Source organism: Vipera ursinii (assembly GCF_947247035.1).
Source record: "Vipera ursinii genome assembly, chromosome: 5".
Classification (NCBI taxonomy): domain Eukaryota; kingdom Metazoa; phylum Chordata; class Lepidosauria; order Squamata; family Viperidae; genus Vipera; species Vipera ursinii.
In genome coordinates, this window is record NC_139518.1 from 28,120,350 (window position 1) to 28,142,322 (window position 21,973).

The window sequence follows — 21,973 nt, forward strand, 5'->3', positions numbered from 1 at the left end:
TTTTGGGCAGTGGTTTGGCAAATTTGTAATTTTTTACCATTTAGTTCTCGAACATTTCATTACCAGGCAAGGCTATGAAATGTTTGGGAGCTAAATGGCAAGCTTGGAGAGCAAACCACTGCCAAAATCTAAAACTCAAGCTACAAATATTTTCTATAATTTTAAACCTATTGCTTTCTTGTCATGGCTATAATTCCTAACCGTGCTTTCCATACAGTTGCTTCCAACAATTTTGAAACTTTATAAATCCACATGGATGTTGTTTCCCCCCAAAATATTCAACAATATAATAAGAGCAAAGTTGCTACAACACATACCTATAACAATAACAAGACGTATGCCTATCCCCATCATAAATTTAGATGCTGTTTCTCTCTCATTACAACGTAGATCAAATCCACAGGAATTTAGAGACTGTATGGGTGTGGTGTGTTTTAGTCAAGAGAAGAGTCTTAACTGTTTAAGATGCATTTTTAAAATTAGGGGGGGAAATCATGCTGTCTTCTTGCAGTCTCAGAATTGTATGATGTTAGTTCTAGAAAATAGTGAAGAAACAAAATCTCCGCATGAAATTGAATAATTATGACATAATCAGCATTTCAGTTGCATTCTTGATATAATTGCTAATCAATACCATCCACCTTTTGATTCCCAAGTATCAATTACAGTTGGAATTCAAATAGTTAAAGTTCTTTTTTAAAGAAGCCTTGAATTGAAGCAGTTTGGACTTAATTTGGCTACTAATCAGATTGCAAGTCAACTGTTTCTAAAAGTGTTTGGGGAGAAGCTCTGTACTGCCAAAGTACACAATCAAATATTAAATGGAAAAAACCAAATAATCATCCTTCAGCTTCAGTTCACAGTTAAATAGTGAAATCTAACTTAACTCTAAATTGTATCATGGGTTGAGGATTAAATCTCTGCAGGAAATATAAACATACGGTATATAATGTCACCAGTGGGCACTCTGTATATTATTTTAGACACTTTCCCAATAAATTATAATTTATAACACTATCCCTCAGCATCAGTGAAAAAGTTAATTGAAGTTTAGAATCAAAAGAACATAACAAACATGAATCTATTTCTCAAAAATAAGGTTACAATTAGGTTAGTAGCTTATAATTGAATTTTAAAACGAATAGTCTAGCACTTCATTTTTATGGAGGTTGTAATCTCAGTACTTAAACTACAGGTTTATCAAAGGTGTAATATTGTAGCTTCCAACTTAGATTGGCATGATTGAGGCTAGATATTTCAAAAGCAGAACAATTTATTAAGATTTCAGGATCCTCTACAAAGCTCCTATTTTTACTAAACTATAATTCCTGACTTAAATCTGTTTCTTTATGATATGCCTTTGGATTTTTAGTCCTGAGTTTTGGATGGGTGAAGAGAATATCATACAGACCAGACACTTAATATTTGTTACCAGGCCATTTAAGAGAAAAGTTTAAACTACCATACTTACATATTTTTGAACAATGTTCAAGAAGAATCTCCCCATGTTCCAATGAATCTAAGAGAAAGAAAAAATTCTCTATTTTAATTCTTTTTTTAGTTGTCTGATGAAGAATTAAACATTTTTATTAAAAAAGATTGCAGTACACATCCCTATGATATCTAGTTTAGAATTTCAGCTGATACTGCTCAATGTCAATTCTGGTATGTAAGAAATTAATTTATGCATGTATTAATATTTATTTAAAATATTTCTACATTATTTTTTATTTCCCCAGAACAAAGTCTTGTTAACTGTGCTAACAAGCATATGTTAAACTGAATTCAAATAAATGTCCAGCCTGTCACCTCCTCTGCTATTTTTCTTTCCTTTTCTAATGCCTCCCTGCCAACCTATATTAAAACCAGTTTTTCCTTAATGGTGGATCTTTGATGTGACTAAGTACAACATTAAAGTTTATTAAATCAAATATAGAACATTAAGGCCACATATTGCTACATATCCTTGCTGAAGATAAGCTCCATTGGACTCATGCATAGTATTGTAAAAAAGGATGAGTAAATGCAGAAAGGTTGGGATGGGTTAAAGAAGTAAAAGAAAGATCTCATTCATTTTATAAATGCCATTGGTAGAGATGAATAAAGAATGATTCACTGCAGACACCACAGACCTGTTGACTTCTCCCAGATATGTCAGATTCTCCATCTGTGCAAATAATTTTCATAGCACTAAAATGAGGTAGTGTAACTTCGTAAGACATGCTTTCCTGTAGTTCTATGTTTTTCCTCTTTATAATCCTACTAATTTAACATCAGTATTCACCCAGATGCTGTTTGAACTATTTCAGTGTTGTGATTTTTGCTTATTGTCTTTAAACTATTCATTATGACAGTGATTAGGTATTATTTCTGAATTACTGCACTAATGGTTAAAGGTATAGATAGAGCTACAGAGTTAGGACCAACTGTAGAAGAATATCCTTAATTTTCTGGCCATATTTAAGTGGAAGCAATTGTTGGTTAGTAAAACACACTTAGTCCACATTTAATCATCGAGCTTAGTGTATTTTGTTAATCCAACCATTGATTTGAAACCATGATTTATATACTAATGTTCTATGAATACAAATTATGGCTTAGTTAACAAAACAACAATACCTTGATCATAATCCCTGGATAGTCAAAACTTTCCCAGTTTTGCTGTATTATCTTTTTCTTTATGAAGCATCACTAAAATTACTAATCTTATTGGTCAATCTTTGATTTATTGCTTGGTAACCATACGCATGTATTGAAAATTGTTGATCCAGTTCATAATTTGATAAATAAAGTTGTAAAGATCATTTTATTTTCTGTATTAAGGAAAGCTTTTGTTTATGAGAAAGTTTGTTGTTGTTAGCTGCAAAGTTGTGTCCAACCCATCGCGATCCTATAGACAATGTTCCTCCAGGCCTTCCTATCCGCTACCATCTTCTGGAGTCCATTTAAGTTCACGCCTATTGCTTCAGTGACTCCATCCAGCCACCTCATTCTCTGTCGTCCCCTTCTTCTATTGCCCTCAATCTTTCCCAGAATTAGGCTCTTCTCCAGTGAGTCCTTCCTTCTCATTAGGTGGCTAAAGTATTTGAGTTTTAGCTTCAGGATCTGGCCTTCTAAAGAGCAGTAGGGTTGATCTCCTCTAGGACTGACCGGTTTGATCACCTTGCAGTCCAAGGGACTCACAGGAGTCTTCTCCAGCACCATAGTTCAAAGGCCTCAATTCTTTGGCACTCAGCCTTTCTTATGGTCCAACTTTCACAGCCATACATTGCAACTGGAAAGACCATAGCCTTGACTATACGCACTTTTGTTGACAGGGTGATGTCTCTGCTTTTTAGTGTGCTGTCTAGATTTGCCATGGCTTTCCTCCACAGGAGCAAGCGTCTTTTAATTTCTTGGCTACAGTCCCCATCTGCAGTGATCTTGGAGCCCAGGAAAATAAAATCTGTCACTACCTCCATTTCTTCCCCATCTATTTGCCAGGAATTGAGAGGGCCGGATGCCATGATCTTGGTTTTCTTAATGTTAAGTTTCAACCCAACTTTTGCACTCTCCTTCTTCACTCGCAACAAGAGGCTCTTTAGTTCTTCTTCACTTTCTGCCATTAGAGTGGTATCATCTGCATATCTCAGGTTGTTGATATTTCTCCCGGCAAACTTAATTCCAACTTTTGATTCATCTAGACCTGCCTTTCTCATGATGTGCTCTGCATATAAGTTAAATAGGCAGGGTGACAGTATACAGCCTTGCCAGACTCCTTTCCCAATTTTGAACCAATCAGTGGTTCCGTGTCCAGTTCTCACTGTTGCTTGTTGGCCCACATATAGGTTTCTCAAGAGACTAATAAGATGGTCTGGTACTTCCATCTCTTTAAGAACTTGCCACAGTTTGTTGTGATCCACACAATCAAAAGCTTTAGCATAGTCAATGAAGCAGAAGTAGATGTTTTTTCTGGAACTCTCTAGCTTTCTCCATGATCCAGTGTATGTTGGCAATTTGATCTCTAGTTCCTCTGCCTCTTCGAAACATACTGCTGGAATCTAGCTTGTAGGATTTTAAGCATAACTTTACTAGCATGAGAAATTAGTGCAATGGTGCAATAGTTTGAACATTCTTTGGCACTGTCTTTCTTTGGAATTGGAATGTAAACTGATCTTTTCCAATCCTGTGGCCACTGTTGAGTTTTCCAAATTTGCTGGCAAATTGAGTGTAGCACTTTTACTGCATCGTCTTTCAAGATTTTGAATAGCTCAGCTGGAATACTGTCACCTCCACTAGCTTTGTTGTTGCTCAGCTTTTCTAAGGCCCACTTCACTTCACATTCTAGGATGTCTGGCTCGAGGTCAGTGACCACCTCATTGTGATTATCAGGGACGTTAAGCTCATTCTTGTATAGTTCTTCTGTGTAATTTTGCCACCTCTTCTTAATCTCTTCTGCCTCTATTAGGTCCCTGCCATTTTGGTCCTTTATCATGCCCATTTTTGCATTAAACATTCCCTTCATCTCTCCAATTTTCTTGAAAAGATCTCTGGTCCTCCCTATTCTATTCTTTTCTTCTATTTCTTTGCACTGTTCATTTAAGAAAGCATTCTTATCTCTTCTAGCTATTCTCTGGAATTCTGCATTCAATTGGGTGTATCTTTCGTTTTCTCCCTTGCCTTTCGCTTCCCTCCTTTCCTCAGCTATTTGCAAAGCTTCCTCAGACAGCCATTTTGCTTTCTTGCATTTCTTTTTCTTTGGGATGATTTTGGTTGCTACCTGTTCTACCATGTTGCGAACCTCTGTCTATAGTTCTTCAGGCACTCTGTCTATCAGATCTAATTCCTTAAATCTATTTGTCACCTCTACTGTATATTCAACCGGGATATGATTTAATTCATACCTGAGTGGCCTAGTGCTTTTCCCTACTTTCTTCAGTTTAAGCCTAAACTTTGCAATGAGAAGCTCATGGTCTCATCCACAGTCAGCTCCTGGTCTTGTTTTTACTGACTGTATAGAGCTTCTCTGGAATATGCTTCTTGATTCATTTCTCATCCAGTCAGCCTGGATCTGAGTCACTATCCTGAGTCTGCTTGCCTTTAACTTTTCAACTTTTTGCATTATATTAATGTGTTGAAGTATTAAAAGATATTTTAACTATTTAATCTCTGGATTTCTTTTTGTATATCTTACTTTACTGCTTTGGTAAATTATAATAATTTTTGAACTGATAGGACCCCAGTTGAGCCCAAAATTTCTGTTGCTAAGCAAGACAGTTGTAAAGTGAATTTTGCCTCAGTTTGCCCCAGTTTGTCAGAAGGTTGCAAAAGGGCATTATATGACTCTGGGAAACTGCAACTGTCAATTGCCAAGCATCTGAATCTTGATCATGTGAGAATGGGATATTGCAACAATTGTAAGTATGAAAAATGGTCATATCTCTTTTTTCAGTGCCATTGTAACTTCAAATGGCCTACCTACTGTTGTAAGTAGAGGACTACCTATAAATTCAGAAGAAATAGAAAGAAAGGAGCCTTTCTAATTCTAGTGAGGGGAAATGAATATGCTTCTGCAATCATTTAACTGAGACCTATTCGTTTTATATGTTTATTTATTTATTATATTCGCAGATGTAGAAATTACATAGGAGTAATCTCTCTCTGCTATTTCAGAACCTACAGAAATTGTGGAAGCCAATTTGGATGTGCACATATCAAATTATTAGTAATTAGAATCATGTAAAGTGAGAAAAAGCTGTTTCAGATATGAAGTTGTATGGTTCACTCATTTTAGATGTGTTTCAGGCTTCTTTACATTTGGAATCCCAAAACACTTCAGAAAGCAGGCCATTTTGCATTGAAGCAGATGTTTTCTAGTCAGAATGAGTCATTTGTTACTTAAAATAGTATTTTAAATTATTTTTCTATGACTCCAGAAGCAAAAAAACTTATTTTGCTTCCAGTATACTGTATTTTCTTATTTAATCAAATGGGGATTTCCCTGCCTTTTTTCTCTTTTATTTCCACTAACTAAAATTATAGTATGAGATAAAATTCTAGATGGTATACATAGTGGCATTGCCAGAGTTAAGGAGGTTCCAGATAATATGTTCTTTGAATTTCCTCTAGATTTTTTATCTCACAGTGCTTACTCTCCGAAACAAGTCTCTCGATTCAAGTCATTGGTCATGCTGCAGGTCAGCCACAGAATCTTAACTGGTGAGAACTAGAAGATGGTTTTTTTCTGGTGTAGCCCCAGAAATATTCTGGAATATTCTCACTTCAGAAATTATAATGGCTCCAACCCTGTTGGCCTATCCCAAGGCTTTAAAAACCCGGCTGTGTAGCCAGGCTTGAAGCTCGGAATGTATTAATGGCCCCATTACTTTGGTTTACTGTTAATTGATTAACTATCACACCTGCTGTGGATGTTTTTGACTGTTTTAATATTTTTAATTGTTTTATAATTTTAGAATTGTAAGCCACCCAGAATCACTGGTTGAGTTGAGTGGCTATAAAAATTCAATAAAATAAATAAAATATTATTTATGTCTACACTTCCAGCTCACTCCTCTTAAAAGTCAGTAGCAAAGATAGAGTATATTTCTCACCTTATCTTTTCATTTCGCACAGTGAAACTAGGCAGTGCAAAAAAGCTATTTTCTAAAAGGAAACAATATACTGCTTTTTTCTGATGCCTTGTATTAAAATCAAGTTTTACTGGGAGAGAGAAACAGAAGAAAATTGAATGAACTGAAACTTGATTTAGGGTAATACTTCCCAAGTGGCCCCTGCATGCATCCTTTTCCCATCATTCAAAATCATTCATCAATCTTCCTACAAGGATTGGCTACAAGGGATAAGATGCAATGAAAGTCTTTTCTTTGTAAACTTCCTTAAGCGAACATACTTTAAGAAGAAAGCCTTTGCTCCATGTGTCATTTTTTAACTTCATTGCAAGAAGAGGAATTTCTTGAAATTCGCAAGCAATGAAATCTATATAGAAATGAGTTTTTCACTAGGACTTTCCCTCTAATGAATGTGCATACAGAATGTGCTTGGAATTGTTACTGTATATTTGAAATATACAGTTCACAGTTGTAGAACACTTAATCATCCAGATTAATCTAAACGGCTAGTTTCCTGTGGACTACTTCGGTGGTCTAAGTCTCTATTATAGAATCTCCACATTTCTTCAGAATCATAGGTTCAGATAACAGAAGAGCTGACTTTGCCATTCCTTATTCTGGTGCTTCAAAACTAAGCATACTTCTCAGGAAGTTAGGCACATTCAATTTTGTAGGAGTTATGTTTGAATGAGTATGTTTAAGATAAAAATATTGAGATGCCTAACCAAAACTAGCTTCATAACAACTTACTCAAATAAAGCATAGTGAAGGAAGGTGTTTGCACTTTAACTGCTTGAGTTCACTCTAAAATGCTCTTAATTTTAATCAATGTATATTTGTGGAAAGGAAGGAAGGAAGGAAGGAAGGAAGGAAGGAAGGAAGGAAGGAAAGAAAGAAAGAAAGAAAGAAAGAAAGAAAGAAAGAAAGAAAGAAAGAAAGAAAGAAAGAAAGAAAGAAAGAAAGTTTCATGGCCTTCTATAAACTTGTATATGAGACAGTTGGATAGCCTATGCATTATTCCTGTTCTTAAATAATCCATACTCTAATTTCTTTGGCAACTTGTCAGCTTTTTAATACATTTTGAAAGTGATATTAATATTTTCTAATCTGTTTCATAATGGCTATACAAAATTGCGCCTACCTTTTGTGCTTAGATAAATGGTATACAAGGACATATATTTCAATTTAAAGAGTTTTGTTGAAGGGTTTTAATTCAAGGTGGAAACAAGACATAATGCTTTGTTCTGATCTAGGGTGGGAGAACTTGGCTCCTTTGGATATTGGATTTTGTTAGAATAAAATACTTAGGTCATTTTAAATTTTCTTCCAGCAGAGCAAAACTGATTAACTAGTCTCTTATACTTTATGTGTATCCCAGTATACACATTCCTCAAAATGAAAATTGACAGCAATGCAGTATTTAAACTTACTGTAATTGGCGCCATGTGTAGAAACTAGAATTGCCCCAAAGAACAGTCATTAGTAGATCCTCACCTATCAATTTTTACTTGCACTTCAACATTAAGGATTTATATGTGTAATAGAAAAACAAAAGTGTATTATGTATATGTATGTATGCACAGGATCTTGAACATGTATCACAGCTAGTATTGTGCAATTTTCCTGGGAAAAAAAGTTTATGATTTTGATTTCTCCAGTACCTCTCTGAAGGTATTTTCATATAATTTTCTATAATTGTTATAATTGCTACTTCTAGTTCAGCTGTTCTCCATATTTTTGTCTAGAAACTGCTATCTAAATCAAGGGCATTTTGCATGCAAATTATTTGAGTACTCACTAATCAATGGTTACCATGAGAAAGAATATAAAGTGATGATATTTTCTTCCTGATTTTTTTGCTCACTGATCCAATTTATTGATATAATATAGGGGGAAAATTCCCACTCAAGGTTCAAGCAAGTTTCTCTGACATTGTACATGAGGAAAAATATGTGTCTGTAATTCAGGGATAGTTCAAAAGGCATTATTTTTATATGTCAGTGAATTTTAATGTTCCTGGCTAGGGGATCCTCAAGCAGCAAAGCACGTAACAGGAAGTTGATTCAACCAATCAATATGCAGGGCAGATACCTCTGCAAAACCTGCAATTGGGATTTGGGAGATGTTTGCATCACCCCGCTGCAACCTACCCTTATCCATCAACCCCTTCAGTGTAGGGATACAGCAAAGGCTATGGGTAGTTGCAAGCAACTCTAAATCAGCCTTCAAAATGGTGGTCATAGCCAAGCAATTGAAGCACTTACCTTTTTTACGTGCATTACATAAAAAAGATGGGATATCAGTCACATGACTGAGGCTCTTATTTTTATTTCTTCAACACCCACAGTAAATAGAGTGGGTGTAAGGTCAGCAAAATATTTAATAGTGCTTCAAGGTACCTAAAGATGTTATGCAATAAAAAAGCAAGGAAGGATTATTTTTTAAAAAAAAATGAAGAAAGGAAATAATAACACTGAACACTGAAGCCTGAACATCCTTCCCTAAAAATTAAAGGGATAAAAGTCCAGCCAACCAAGCAAAGCCAAGCAAATGTCAGGCACAGTCTATACAGAAAAGAACCTCCAGGAAATGAAAATTGTGCACCTTATAACATCAACACTTGTTTTGGAGTAGAAAATTTCAGTATGAAATTTTTAAAATATGGTATTGTATAAGAATAACCTCCATAAGAAATGCAAATAGAAACTAATTTAAAGCCTATAATATAAGGGAAAAGCTTTCATATAGTTTGGATATGCAAGATACTTTACTTAGTATTACAAAATGATTTTACACCTGATTAACATCTGTGAAATAAGCTGCTTATGGTAGCATTTCTGCATTAGGAATGATTATATTAACATTTGATACAATGAAAGCTTATGACCTATCACTGCAATTATACCAAGGTAGAGAGGGACCTCTCTCTTTGGAACCAAACTATTAGTTTAGAGGAGAGAAATTTTACATATTAGCATTATTTGAGTGAATTTCACTAAATCTGGGGCAGATGAGAGTATTTAAAAAGATTTTCACAACTCCTATAATAGAGGAGTGTTGACATTACTGCATATACTGTATTTGTATTTTTAAATTGCTTTTATGATTGTTTGCCACCCAGAGTTACTTATCTGAGATTGGTGGCCATAAAAAACAAATAATGAAATAAATATTGTAGTATTCATTTCCACAATGACAGTACAATGTTGGATTCCTTTTCTGCATCCTGATTTAATTAGCAACATTTATTCTAGTACATGCACTGTTATTTTATTTCAGTTGTGACAGAATGGAGTCACACATGGCTCTCTGCTATTCTATAATACGGACAGAGAAGCAAACATGTTGTTCTGTGTAGTTAGTAGTTAGTCTCTGAGAGTAGAACAGAAAATATATTTTCATGTAGGAAAGAGGAATTGCTGATAAAAAGGGAAGAAGGATAAGCCTTAAAAGAAACAAGGAAGAAGAGGTGGTAGTGGAGATGACGATGTTATCCATTCAGTCATGTCTAACTCTTGGAGATTCTTCTCCACTTCTGATCTTCTATCTATTTTTTGTTTTTGTTTTTCTATGCTCTGGCTGATGTCAGCTGTGATGGTGTCCAGCCACCTAATTCTTTGATGGCCTGGTTTCCTTTTACAGCTAAGAGACGGTGATGGTAGTGGTGGTGGTGGTTAAAACTGATCAAAATGTATTATAGATAGTGTTAGTTATCAAAGGCTTGTACTCTTTCCACGAAAGCTTGGACAAGACTCCTGTGGGGCTTTAGAAAAGACCCTGTGAAGACCACTAAGAGGAACAGCTCTAACCATTGCAGATGGCTAGCATGGGAAGCTGAAGGCAGAGTATAGAGATCATATTGGTTCAGGAAATTTCTTCTTCTTCTCGATAATATCCATTATCAGACATAGGCGATAATGTTGGCGATCCTGTTTTTATCAGCAGCCACACGAAAAAGTGCTGGTGAGTTTTGTCCAAACCAGTCACTTAGATTTTGAAGCCATGATGTTCTTCTTCTGCCTGGACCTCGTTTGCCTTCAATCTTTCCCTGGAGGATTAAATGGAGTATGCCGTATTTTTCTAGGTGTTGCGTCACATGTCTGAAATATTCTAACTTTTGTTTTTTTATCGTTTTGATAATTTCCCTTGGCTTTTCCAGGCAGCTTATCACCCCCTCATTTCTGATCTTGTCAACCCAACATAACAGCCGCCTGTAAATCCACATTTCAAATGCTTCTAGTCTCTTCAGGTGGCCTTCTGTCAGAGACCACCTCTCTACTCCATAGAACAGGACAGAAAAAAATATAACATCTGACAAGCCTGCTTTTTAATCTTAGGCTTATGTCGTGACTGCAGAAGACCTTTTTCATTTTGAAGAATGCTGTTTGAGCTTTCTCTATCCTTGTCTTTACTACTGTGGTCATGTCCCAGCTTTCATGTAGATTAGAACCGAGGTGCATGATCCTTTCAACTTTTTCTAATGGTATTCCTTCCAAATTTATTGGTGGTAAATTAACAGGGTTTTTGCTGATGACCATGATCTTGATTTTTGAGGTGTTAAGCTTCAAGCCGTATTTTTCAGATATTTCTGTGACTCTGTAGATGAGGAGCTGAAGGTCTTCACACTTACTGGCAAGCAGAACTGTATCATCAGTATATCTTAAATTGTTGATCCAAACACCGTTTACTTTGATGCCAGCATCGATGTTCTCCGGTGCCTCGTTGAAGATTGACTCAGAGTAAATATTGAACAGTGGAGACAGAATACATTCCTATCTGACCCCTCTTCGTGTTTTTACATCAGCTGAGTATTTTTGGACTAGTCTCACATTTGCTACCTGATGCCAATATATATTCTTTATGATTTGGATGTTTTTGTCATCAGGATTTCTAATACTTTTCTGTGTCTTATTTTATCAAATGCTTTTTCAAAATCAATGCAGCTCATGTAAACACTGTGACTGACATCTCTACAATGCTGTACAAGAACTTGAATTCTGAATAGCGCATCTCGTGTCTCAAGATTGTTTCTGAAACCAAATTGTGTGTTACCTAGACGCTCCTCAATTTTGTTGTATATTCTTGTGTGAATTATTCTCAGGAATATTTTCAGGGCATGACTCATTAAGCTTATTGTTCTGTATTTGGTATACTTCTTTCCATTTATTTTTTTGGGGATTGTCACAAAGGTTGATTTTAGCTAATCATTTGGTATCTGTCAGAATCCATTTATATCATATTCATAAATGGAATGTTTCAAACATATCCCATGGATTCTGCCATCTCCCGAAGAGAAGAGGATAGATGTGTATTGAACCGGCAATAGGCATTTCAAAGGAAAGGAGAAGCCTTTTGAACTGGGGAAACAAAAGAGGGGGCTAGCATCTGGTTTTTGTCACGGAAGACAGCAATAAACAAAAGGGTCCTAACTTCCTTTTCCCACGAGATGGATGATACGAGAGGAAGGATGGGGGACTGACCAAATGGGGATTAAGGGGGGTTAAACTGGGAACTCTTTATAAGGGTTTACTTCATGGAAATATTAAGTCCTGTCTCGCCTCCTACAACCAAGCATGTCATAGTAAAGATTCCTTTTGGACTAAGATTTGGCTCCAAGAGTTTTGTCTTCCTAAGACGTGGTTTGGGGTGGGTCCTGACAGTATCTTTCCTGTTTCGTATATTCAATTGAAGAGCTGCAGTAAAAAAATTCTTCCCATTGTCTTTCAGCAATTTTAAAATTTCTACTGGGATGTCATCAGGTCCTGTGGCTTTTCTTGTTTTTGCTATTTTTATTGCATGTTCAACCTCCTCCATAGCGATGTTTGGTCTACTAGTTATACTTCCAATATCTATATCATCCCTAGTGTCCTCAAAAAGTTCTTAAGATATATTCCTTCCATCTTTTTAGTTTTTCGTCCTCATCTAAGATAATTTCCCCTTCTTTGTCAGCTAAGTTATTGGTTTTCATTTTTGTAGAGGCCTGCTGCTTCTTTCACTTTTTTGTGTAAATTGAAATTATCATGCATATGTTCTGTCTCTTCTATTTTCTTGAATCTCTTTGCAAACCACTTTCCTTTTGCCAGTCAAATTTTTCTTCTAATTGTTTTCTGCAATTCATCGTATTTTTCATTTTTATTTTTATAAGATCTTCTTTCATCCATGAGATGAAGAATTTCATCCGTCATCCACTGTTGTTTCTTGTGGTACCCTTCTCTGTTTTGAATTTGTTACCTCTACTATTGCATTTTTAAATTTATTCCAGTTCACTTCTACACCTTCATCATTCAGGTTGTTGGTTTCTCTTAAATGATTTTCTAGTTCTTCTTTTATCTTAACTCCATGTTTAATAATGAAGTCTGTCAATTCTTGGATTAGCAGGATTCGGATTTTTGATCCTTTTTAGTTTCAGCTAGACTTCGGCAAGTAGTAGATTATGATCGGATGGTACATCTGCACCTGGGTATGTCTTTACTGATTTTACTGAGTTTCTAAATCTTTTGTTTATTGTAAAATAGTCCATTTGGTTCGTTAGTATATTATTTCATGTAACTGCTGGTGATCTCCAAGTGTAGCGGCATCTTTTTGGCAACTTGAAAAAAGTATTCATCACACATTGCTTATATTCCTTGTAGAAGTCTACAAATTTGTCACCTCTACCATTTCTGGTTCCTAAGCCAAACTTTCCAACTACAAGAGCATCACTTCCTTCTCCCACTTTTGTACTGAAGTCCCCCATGAGTATTGTTACTTTTTAGGGTTTTCTGTACACTGCTTATATCTTTGTAGAACTTCTCTAAATCCTCCTCATCACTGTCAGCTGTGGGAGCGTAAACTTGCATAACATTCATATTATTATCCCTTACTTGACTCTTCTGTAAGAAATACAGAGTGTAGAAATAGCAATATATATGGCTATTTATATCTATATCTACAGATTAAGGAGCCAGATTAGTGTAGTGATTAAGGCATCAGGATAGAAACTGAGAGACTATGAGTTCTTTCTTTTTAATGTTGAAATAAAATCTTTATTACAATAAACAGACCAACATAAGAAGGTGGGATGCAGTAAACTAAAAAGCATTAAAGGTACATAAAAATGTAAGATATTGATAATTTGTTTTTAAAAATATAAAACAAAAAGTATATATCAAAAGGCTTTAAAAAATATAAAAGAGTTGTAGGAATATTAAATGGATATAGGGAGCATAAAGTTTAGTGTAGTGACAGCTATATCTATTAAATTACAGAGAACTCTAGGTACACAGATCAAAGAAAATCTTAAAAAATGAGGCTTCCCTATAGAAGATACTCTGGGTGCCCAACTCTACCCTGAATTAAAGGATTACAGGGTTCTAAAAAGGGAGTTTAATGTGGAGAGGAACATTCCACCTCACATATGCTACAGCAGATATGCCCAGCCTTTTGGGCACCAGGGAACGGTTCTGTGGAGAGTTTTTCCACGGACCTGAGGGGGCATGGTTTTGTGTGCTGCCTGCATCCCATGGCCCGGTACTGACCCATGGATTGGGTGTTGGGGATCCCTGTGCTACAGTGCATACAATGTCCTTCAACATGTATAGAGTAAGACCTCAGGCTGGTGAGAGAACATGCTGTCAATGTGATCCAACATTGGTCAAATGTCATTTAGTTTTAATCCTATTTATTTTATATACTTTTTACGCATGCCCTTTGATCAATTTTATACCTATTTTACTTTCTCAGTGTGGAATGTTATATGTTTGAAGGCACTTCTTACATGAATGGATTTTCTAGCAATAAAGTTTTAGGATATGACTAGATAACTGGAATTCTGTGTCTGCTACAAGTTGTTTAATGAATGCAATCATGAGTTCTAATGCTGCCTTAGGCACAAATCTAACTGGGTGACCTTGGGTCAGTCACTTTCTCTTAGGCCCTAGGAAGGAAGCAATGGTACTTCTAAAAAACCTTGACAAGAAAACTTCAGGTACTTGTTCCAGGCAGTCTCTGAGAACTGGACATGACTGAATAAACATATATATATACTCAGACCCATAGTCAGCTCCATAGGCTCACCTCTACAAAATCTAGCCAAATTTCTTGCCAAACAACTACAGCCTTATGCAAATTCCATCACCTCACACGTACAAAACTCATTCCAATTCATAGAGATCATAAGTAAACTAAACTTACAGCCCTGTGACCTACTTGTGAGCTTCGATGTTGTATCCCTCTTCACCCAAGTGCCAATCAAAGAAGCCTTGACAGCTATCCTAAATAAATACAACCCCCCAAAACACATCCTAGATCTGACCAACCACTGCCTATCTAACACATACTTCATCTACAATGGACAAAGATACAAACAAATGGAAGGAGCACCCATGGGATCACCCCTCTCACCTGTCATCGCAAACCTCTACATGGAACACTTTGAAACCCTCGCTCTAGAAAAATCCAACCACAAACCCAAACTCTGGCTCAGATACGTAGATGACACCTTCGTAATCTGGCCACATGGCAAAGAAAAACTGGATGACTTCCTCATACACCTCAATAGCCTACACCCCAAAATACAATTCACCATGGAAACAGAAGCTAACAATCAACTTCCCTTCCTTGATGTCTTAGTCTACAAGAAATCCAACGGCTCCCTAGGACACACTATCTACCATAAAAAAACACACACAAACCGCTATCTGAACGCACTCTCACACCACCACTCAGCACAGATCAACTCTGTAGCCAAGACACTCATCTCCAGAACAAAACACCTAGCTGACGAACAACACCTAAAAACCGAACTACACACTCTCACTAATGTACTAACAGCCAATGGATTCCAAAGAAACACGATTACCAACTTAATCCGAAGAGAGACACCCACAAAAACCCAAGACAGAGAACAAGAAAATGGCAAAGCCCTCCTCCCATACTTAAAAGGGACCACAGACAGAATCAGCAAGGTCCTCCAAAAACACAACATCAAAACAGCATTCTACACAGACAGAAAAATATCCACCATCCTAAGAAACCCCAAGGACATAATTGGCTTAGAAAACCAAGGAGTATACGAAATCCCATGCACCACCTGCCCCACCACATACATCGGACAGACCAACAGAAGAATAAGTGCACGCATTGAAGAGCACAAAAACTCACTCAGAAAGGGAGAACAAACTTCATCCCTGGTCCAACACTTTGAAGCCACGGGACATGAAATTGATTTTAAAAAAACCAAAACTATCTCCAAAATTGAACATTTTAACAACAGAATAATCAGAGAAGCCATTGAGATAGAAAAACGCCCCCACAGCATGAATAAACGAGATGATATCTCTCGTCTACCAGCCATTTGGAAACCCGCCTTGATTGACAGACGAGGCCCAACCACCAAGAATGATACCAGACCCAAACTCATGATAACATCACATGACATCACCACCACACAACCATTCAAAAAGCAAATCCGAACCCACAACGATAAAGACGCACAACCACAAAACAGAAACCTAACTACAGCTGCAACATCAGCCACTTTAAACCCCTCCAAACCACACAATAAGCAAACTGACACCCACTATAAAAACATGGCACCACCACAAACACGAAGCCGAACAAAAGCAGCACAACTCACCAGCTCAGGTCTGGAGCTGGCAGCTGAGACCAGCCCATCCACTCAGAACACCCCCCCACCCAATCAGAACACACCCACCATTCAAAACACACTCGCACCCAATCAGAACACACTTGGTCCCCTACCCAATCAGAGCACACCTCCACAGAACACACCCCCTCTGGCAGTTTAAAAAAGAGGAACAAACAGCCACATGCTTCTCCCAGAAGAAGGAAGCTAAAGCCTGATGATGACGGATGGGATTCCGTCGAAACGTTGCGCCTACACCTTTAGTTCTACGTGGGGAAAAACCCGAAAAACCAAGGATCTGTATATATATATATATATATATATATATTCCTTCCTTCCTTCTTTTCCTATTCCAGTAGAGAGAGAGAGTTAACTTTCAAACATTTGGCTTAATTCACATAAATCAGACCTGTTTATTGCTTTTCCCTGTAGCTTATCAGGAAGCTCGGGAGAAGAATGTCAGTGCCTGAGTTATTTTCCAAGCCTGGAAATCAACTGAAGTGCTTAAACTTGCTTGCTGGGTTAATAAAGGAAGAAAACAAACAAGGAAGCAACAAGAAGTGTTTTGTGTTTGTTAGTTGGACTATGTCCTGTGAATCCACAAAGTTCTCATGACACCATCCATTTCGATGCTAATCTTTTGGGAGTAACTGTCAGGAAGAAAGACAAGAGGCTATTCTGCAGACTCCTATGCATAAACTGAAGGCAGCCATTTCCTTAAGTAATCTTTTACAGACTGCAATTCCTTCTTCCACTTTGGCAGCAGTGATGGTCTGGGGTTCTGTCCAAAAGAAGTCCCCTGTTTCTTTATTCTTCTCACCCATGCCAAAAATGAAACACTACCCACTTTCCTTGCCATGGATGGGCCTTTCCAGATATGTGGTTCGGATTTTTTTTTAAAAAATGTCTTTTGTTGATCTCCCTCTACCCCTCCATACAATACATTCCACCTGACGGGACCAGTGGAGAATGAGTAAAAATAGAGAATACTATTTTTTTTTACTATTCTTCCTAATATTCATGCTGAAAGGGGAATTGGCACAACACTTACCAATTTTACCATGTTTAAAGGGAAAAAAAGTAAATACCTACTATTTCACCATTTCTAAAAAAATATTGGGGCCAAATTCATATTTTAATGCAGAAGATTCTTAAAATGAATATAAAATTGAAACCAGAGACTTTTCTTTTAGGACTATTGGGCAAGGAATTTGAAAATAATCTGGAACTTTAGTATTGCATATGCTGACTGCAGCAAGAATTCTTTATGCACAAAAATGGAAAGATACACCAATCCCTACAATGGAAGACTGGATGGAAAAATTGGTGGAGCTTGTAGAGATGGCCAATTTATCCAGCTTTGTTTCTACTTGGAAATCACTTCTATACTTTGTTCTTAAGACAGAAAAAAAAATGAAGTCTGACTTTCAGATTTGCTGATAAGTCTGTTGCCATAGAAATGGTATTGCTAAGCACATTGATTTGTGCTTCTTAGATTGTAAGCCGCCCTGAGTCTTCGGAGAAGGGTGGGATATAAATGGGATTAAAAAAAAGTTGAGGCTGTACCTTACTATTGTTATTCTACTATGCTGAAAAAGGTTGGAAGTTAATGATTTTTTTTCTCCCCACTCTGCTTCACACTTATCTTCCCCCTGCCCCATTTCTTCCCATTTCCCTACAACAGTGGCCCCCCACCTTTTGGGCACCAAGGACCGGTTCCATGGAAAAAGTTTTTTCTTTGGACCGGAGGTGGTGTGGTTTTGCACGCTGCCTGCATCCCGCAGATGGAGCTTTGCTTGTTTGCTTAGCCGGTTGCCAACAGGCTGCGAACCGGTGCCAGTTCACAGACTGGGGGTTGGGGACCCTTGCCCTACATCTTTATTTTCATTTGTACTATAGGATTCAATTAAAAAAATGAAAAAAATCCTCAGGGAGTTGGAGGGAAGGAAATTCTAACCAGCCTTTCACTTCTACTAGCAATTTATTTCAAAAATGTCCAGCCTGTTACCATTCTGGGAGCTCAGGGTAAAAGACCCTGGATCACCACGGTGGGAAAAGGATGGAGGGTTCCTGCCACAGTGCAGTAAAGTAGAAGTGCTGGTGTGAAATGTAATGAGGGCACCTGTCAAACAGCTTCCATTTGTGCTTCGGAAAGTATTACTTTTGTGACATAACAAGTCCTCTGGCAGACACCACATTTGGAATATTGTGTCTAGTTCTGATCACCACATTACTAAAAAGAGTACAGAGAAAAGGAAAAAGATGATAAAAGGTGTGGAGGCTAAGAATGATGGAGAGAACTTTGTTGTTAGTTGCAAAGTCGTGTCCGACCCATCGCGACCCTATAGACAATGTTCCTCCAGGCCTTCCTGTCCTCTACCATCTTCTGGAGTCCATTTAAGCTCACGCCTACTGCTTCAGTGACTCCATCCAGCCACCTCATTCTCTGTCGTCCCCTTCTTCTCTTGCCCTCAGCCTTTCCCAGCATTAGGCTCTTCTCCAATGAGTCCTTCCTTCTCATTAGGTGGCCAAAGTATTTGAGTTTTAGCTTCAGGATCTGGCCTTCTAAAGAGCAGTCAGGGTTGATCTCCTCTAGGACTGACCGGTTTGATCGCCTTGCAGTCCAAGGGACTCGCAGGAGTCTTCTCCAGCACCATAGTTCAAAGGCATCAATTCTTTGGCGCTCAGCCTTTCGTATGGTCCAGCTTTCACTGCCATACATTGCAACTGGGAAGACCATAGCCTTGACTATACGCACTTTTGTCGACAGGGTGATATCTCTGCTTTTTAGTGTGCTGTCTAGATTTGCCATGGCTTTCCTCCCCAGGAGCAAGCGTCTTTTAATTTCTTGGCTACAGTCCCCATCTGCAGTGATCTTGGAGCCCAGGAAAATAAAATCTGTCACTACCTCCATTTCTTCCCCATCTATTTGCCAGGAATTGAGAGGGCCGGATGCCATGGTCTTGGTTTTCGTAATGTTTAGTTTCAACCCAAGTTTTGCACTCTCCTTCTTCACTCGCAACAAGAGGCTCTTTAGTTCCTCTTCACTTTCTGCCATTAGAGTGGTATCATCTGCATATCTTAGGTTGTTGATGTTTCTTCCGGCAATCTTAATTCCAACTTTTGATTCATCTAGCCCTGCCTTTCTCATGATGTGCTCTGCATATAAGTTAAATAGGCAAGGCGACAGTATACAGCCTTGCCGGACTCCTTTCCCAATTTTGAACCAATCAGTGGTTCCGTGTCCAGTTCTCACTGTTGCTTCTTGGCCCGCATATAGGTTTCTCAAGAGACAAATAAGATGGTCTGGTATGCCCATCTCTTTAAGGACTTGCCACAGTTTGTTATGATCCACACAATCAAAGGCTTTAGCATAGTCAATGAAGCAGAAGTAGATGTTTTTTCTGGAACTCTCTAGCTTACAAATCCAATCGAGATTTAGGAAGGATAAAAATGCATGGGGGATATACACCTCTGAAACAGCATTGGACAAAATATTATTGGGACCGGACTCTAAACAAATAAGGAATTTTTATAAATTACTTTTGGGATATAAGCTGTTTGAAGAGCAAGTGAAAGACCCCATGTTGATCTGGGCTAACAATTTAGGACATAACATCGACCTAGATACTTGGCAAACAATTTGGGATAGGAATAAAAGGATAACACTGGCCTCATCGTATAAAGAAAATTTATTTAAAATGTTTTACCGATGGCATCTTCCCCCAGCCCGCTTAGCAAAAATGTACACAACAGTATCTCCCAAATGTTGGAAGTGTTCTGAAGAGATAGGCACATACTTCCACACGTGGTGGTCTTGCAGTAAAACACAAAAATTTTGGAGAATGATTTGGATTTGGCTGAAAGAAATATTGAAACAAGATCTGGAGTTTAGTCCAGAACTTTTCTTGTTGGGAATCACGAAAGAGAAATATCCTAAAGATGTGCTATACTTAACGATCCATATTATCACAGCAGCTAGAATATCATTTGCGCAAAAATGGAAAAAGAATGAGATCCCAGGACAAAAAGAGGTTATTAGGAAAATTTGGGATTGCGCTGAAATGGACAGATTAACTTTGGAATTAAAGAATAAAGATCAATCAGACTATTATAGAATTTGGAACAAATTGTATCTTTGGATGGATAAAAAGAAAGGTCTCTATTAGGTTTTACAGACTAGCTCACTGTTTTAAATATTGTGGTATTTCACCGATTTGTAATCTAAGTGTATTTAAGTGTATTTTTGATGTACATATATACATGTATATATATATATATTTAAACATTGTAGACAAAAAGGTTTGTCAGCTCGCTGGTACTGTGTCCAATGTTTTTAAATAATAAATTTAATAAAAAAAAAAAAAAAGCAGAAGTAGATGTTTTTCTGGAACTCTGTAGCTTTCTCCATGATCCAGCGTATGTTAGCAATTTGATCTCTAGTTCCTCTGCCTCTTCGAAATCCTGCCTGTACTTCTGGTAGTTCTCGATCCACATACTGCTGGAGTCTAGCTTGTAGAATTTTAAGCATAACTTTACTAGCATGAGAAATGAGTGCAATGGTGCGATAGTTTGAACATTCTTTGGCACTGCCTTTCTTTAACCTCATTGTGATTATCAGGGACGTTAAGCTCATTCTTGTATAGTTCTTCTGTGTAATTTTGCCACCTCTTCTTAATCTCTTCTGCCTCTGTTAGGTCCCTGCCATTTTGGTCCTTTATCATGCCCATTTTTGCATGAAACGTTCCCTTTATCTCTCCAATTTTCTTGAAAAGATCTCTGGTCCTCCCTATTCTATTGTTTTCTTCTATTTCTTTCAATTGTTCATTTAAGAAGGCATTCTTATCTCTTCTAGCTATTCTTTGGAATTCTGCATTTAATTGGGCATATCTTTCTTTTTCTCCCTTGCCTTTCGCTTCCCTCCTTTCCTCAGCTATTTGCAAAGCTTCCTCAGACAGCCATTTTGCTTTCTTGCATTTCTTTTTCTTTGGGATGGTTTTGGTTGCTACCTGTTGTACAATGTTGCGAACCTCTGTCCATAGTTCTTCAGGGACTCTGTCTATCAGATCTAATTCTTTAAATCTATTTGTCACCTCTACTGTATATTCAACAGGGATATGATTTAATTCATACCTGACTGGCCTAGCACTTTTCCCTACTTTCTTTAATTTAAGCCTAAACTTTGCAACAAGAAGCTCATGGTCTGAGCCACAGTCAGCTCCTGGTCTTGTTTTTACTGACTGTATAGAGCTTCTCCATCTTTGGCTGCAGAGCATATAGTCAATCTGATTTCTGTGTTGACCATCTGGTGATGTCCATGTGTAAAGCTGTCTCTTGGGTTGTTGGAAAAGAGTGTTTGCTATGACTATCGTATTCTCTTGACAAAATTCTATCAGCCTGTGCCCTGCTTCATTTTGTACTCCAAGGCCAAACTTGTCTGTTATTCCAGTTATCTTTTGGCTTCCTACTTTAGCATTCCAATCTCCCATGATGATAAGGACATCATTTTTGGGTGTTAGTTCTATAAGGTGCTGTAGGGCTTCATAGAACCAATCAATTTCATCCTCTTCAGCACTGGTGGTTGGGGCATAGACTTGGACTACTGTGATATTGAATGGTTTGCCTTGGATTCGAACTGAGATCATTCTGTCATTTTGAGGGTTGTATCCCAGTATTGCTTTTCCTACTTTTTTATTGACTATGAAGGCTACTCCATTTCTTCTGAGGGATTCTTGCCCGC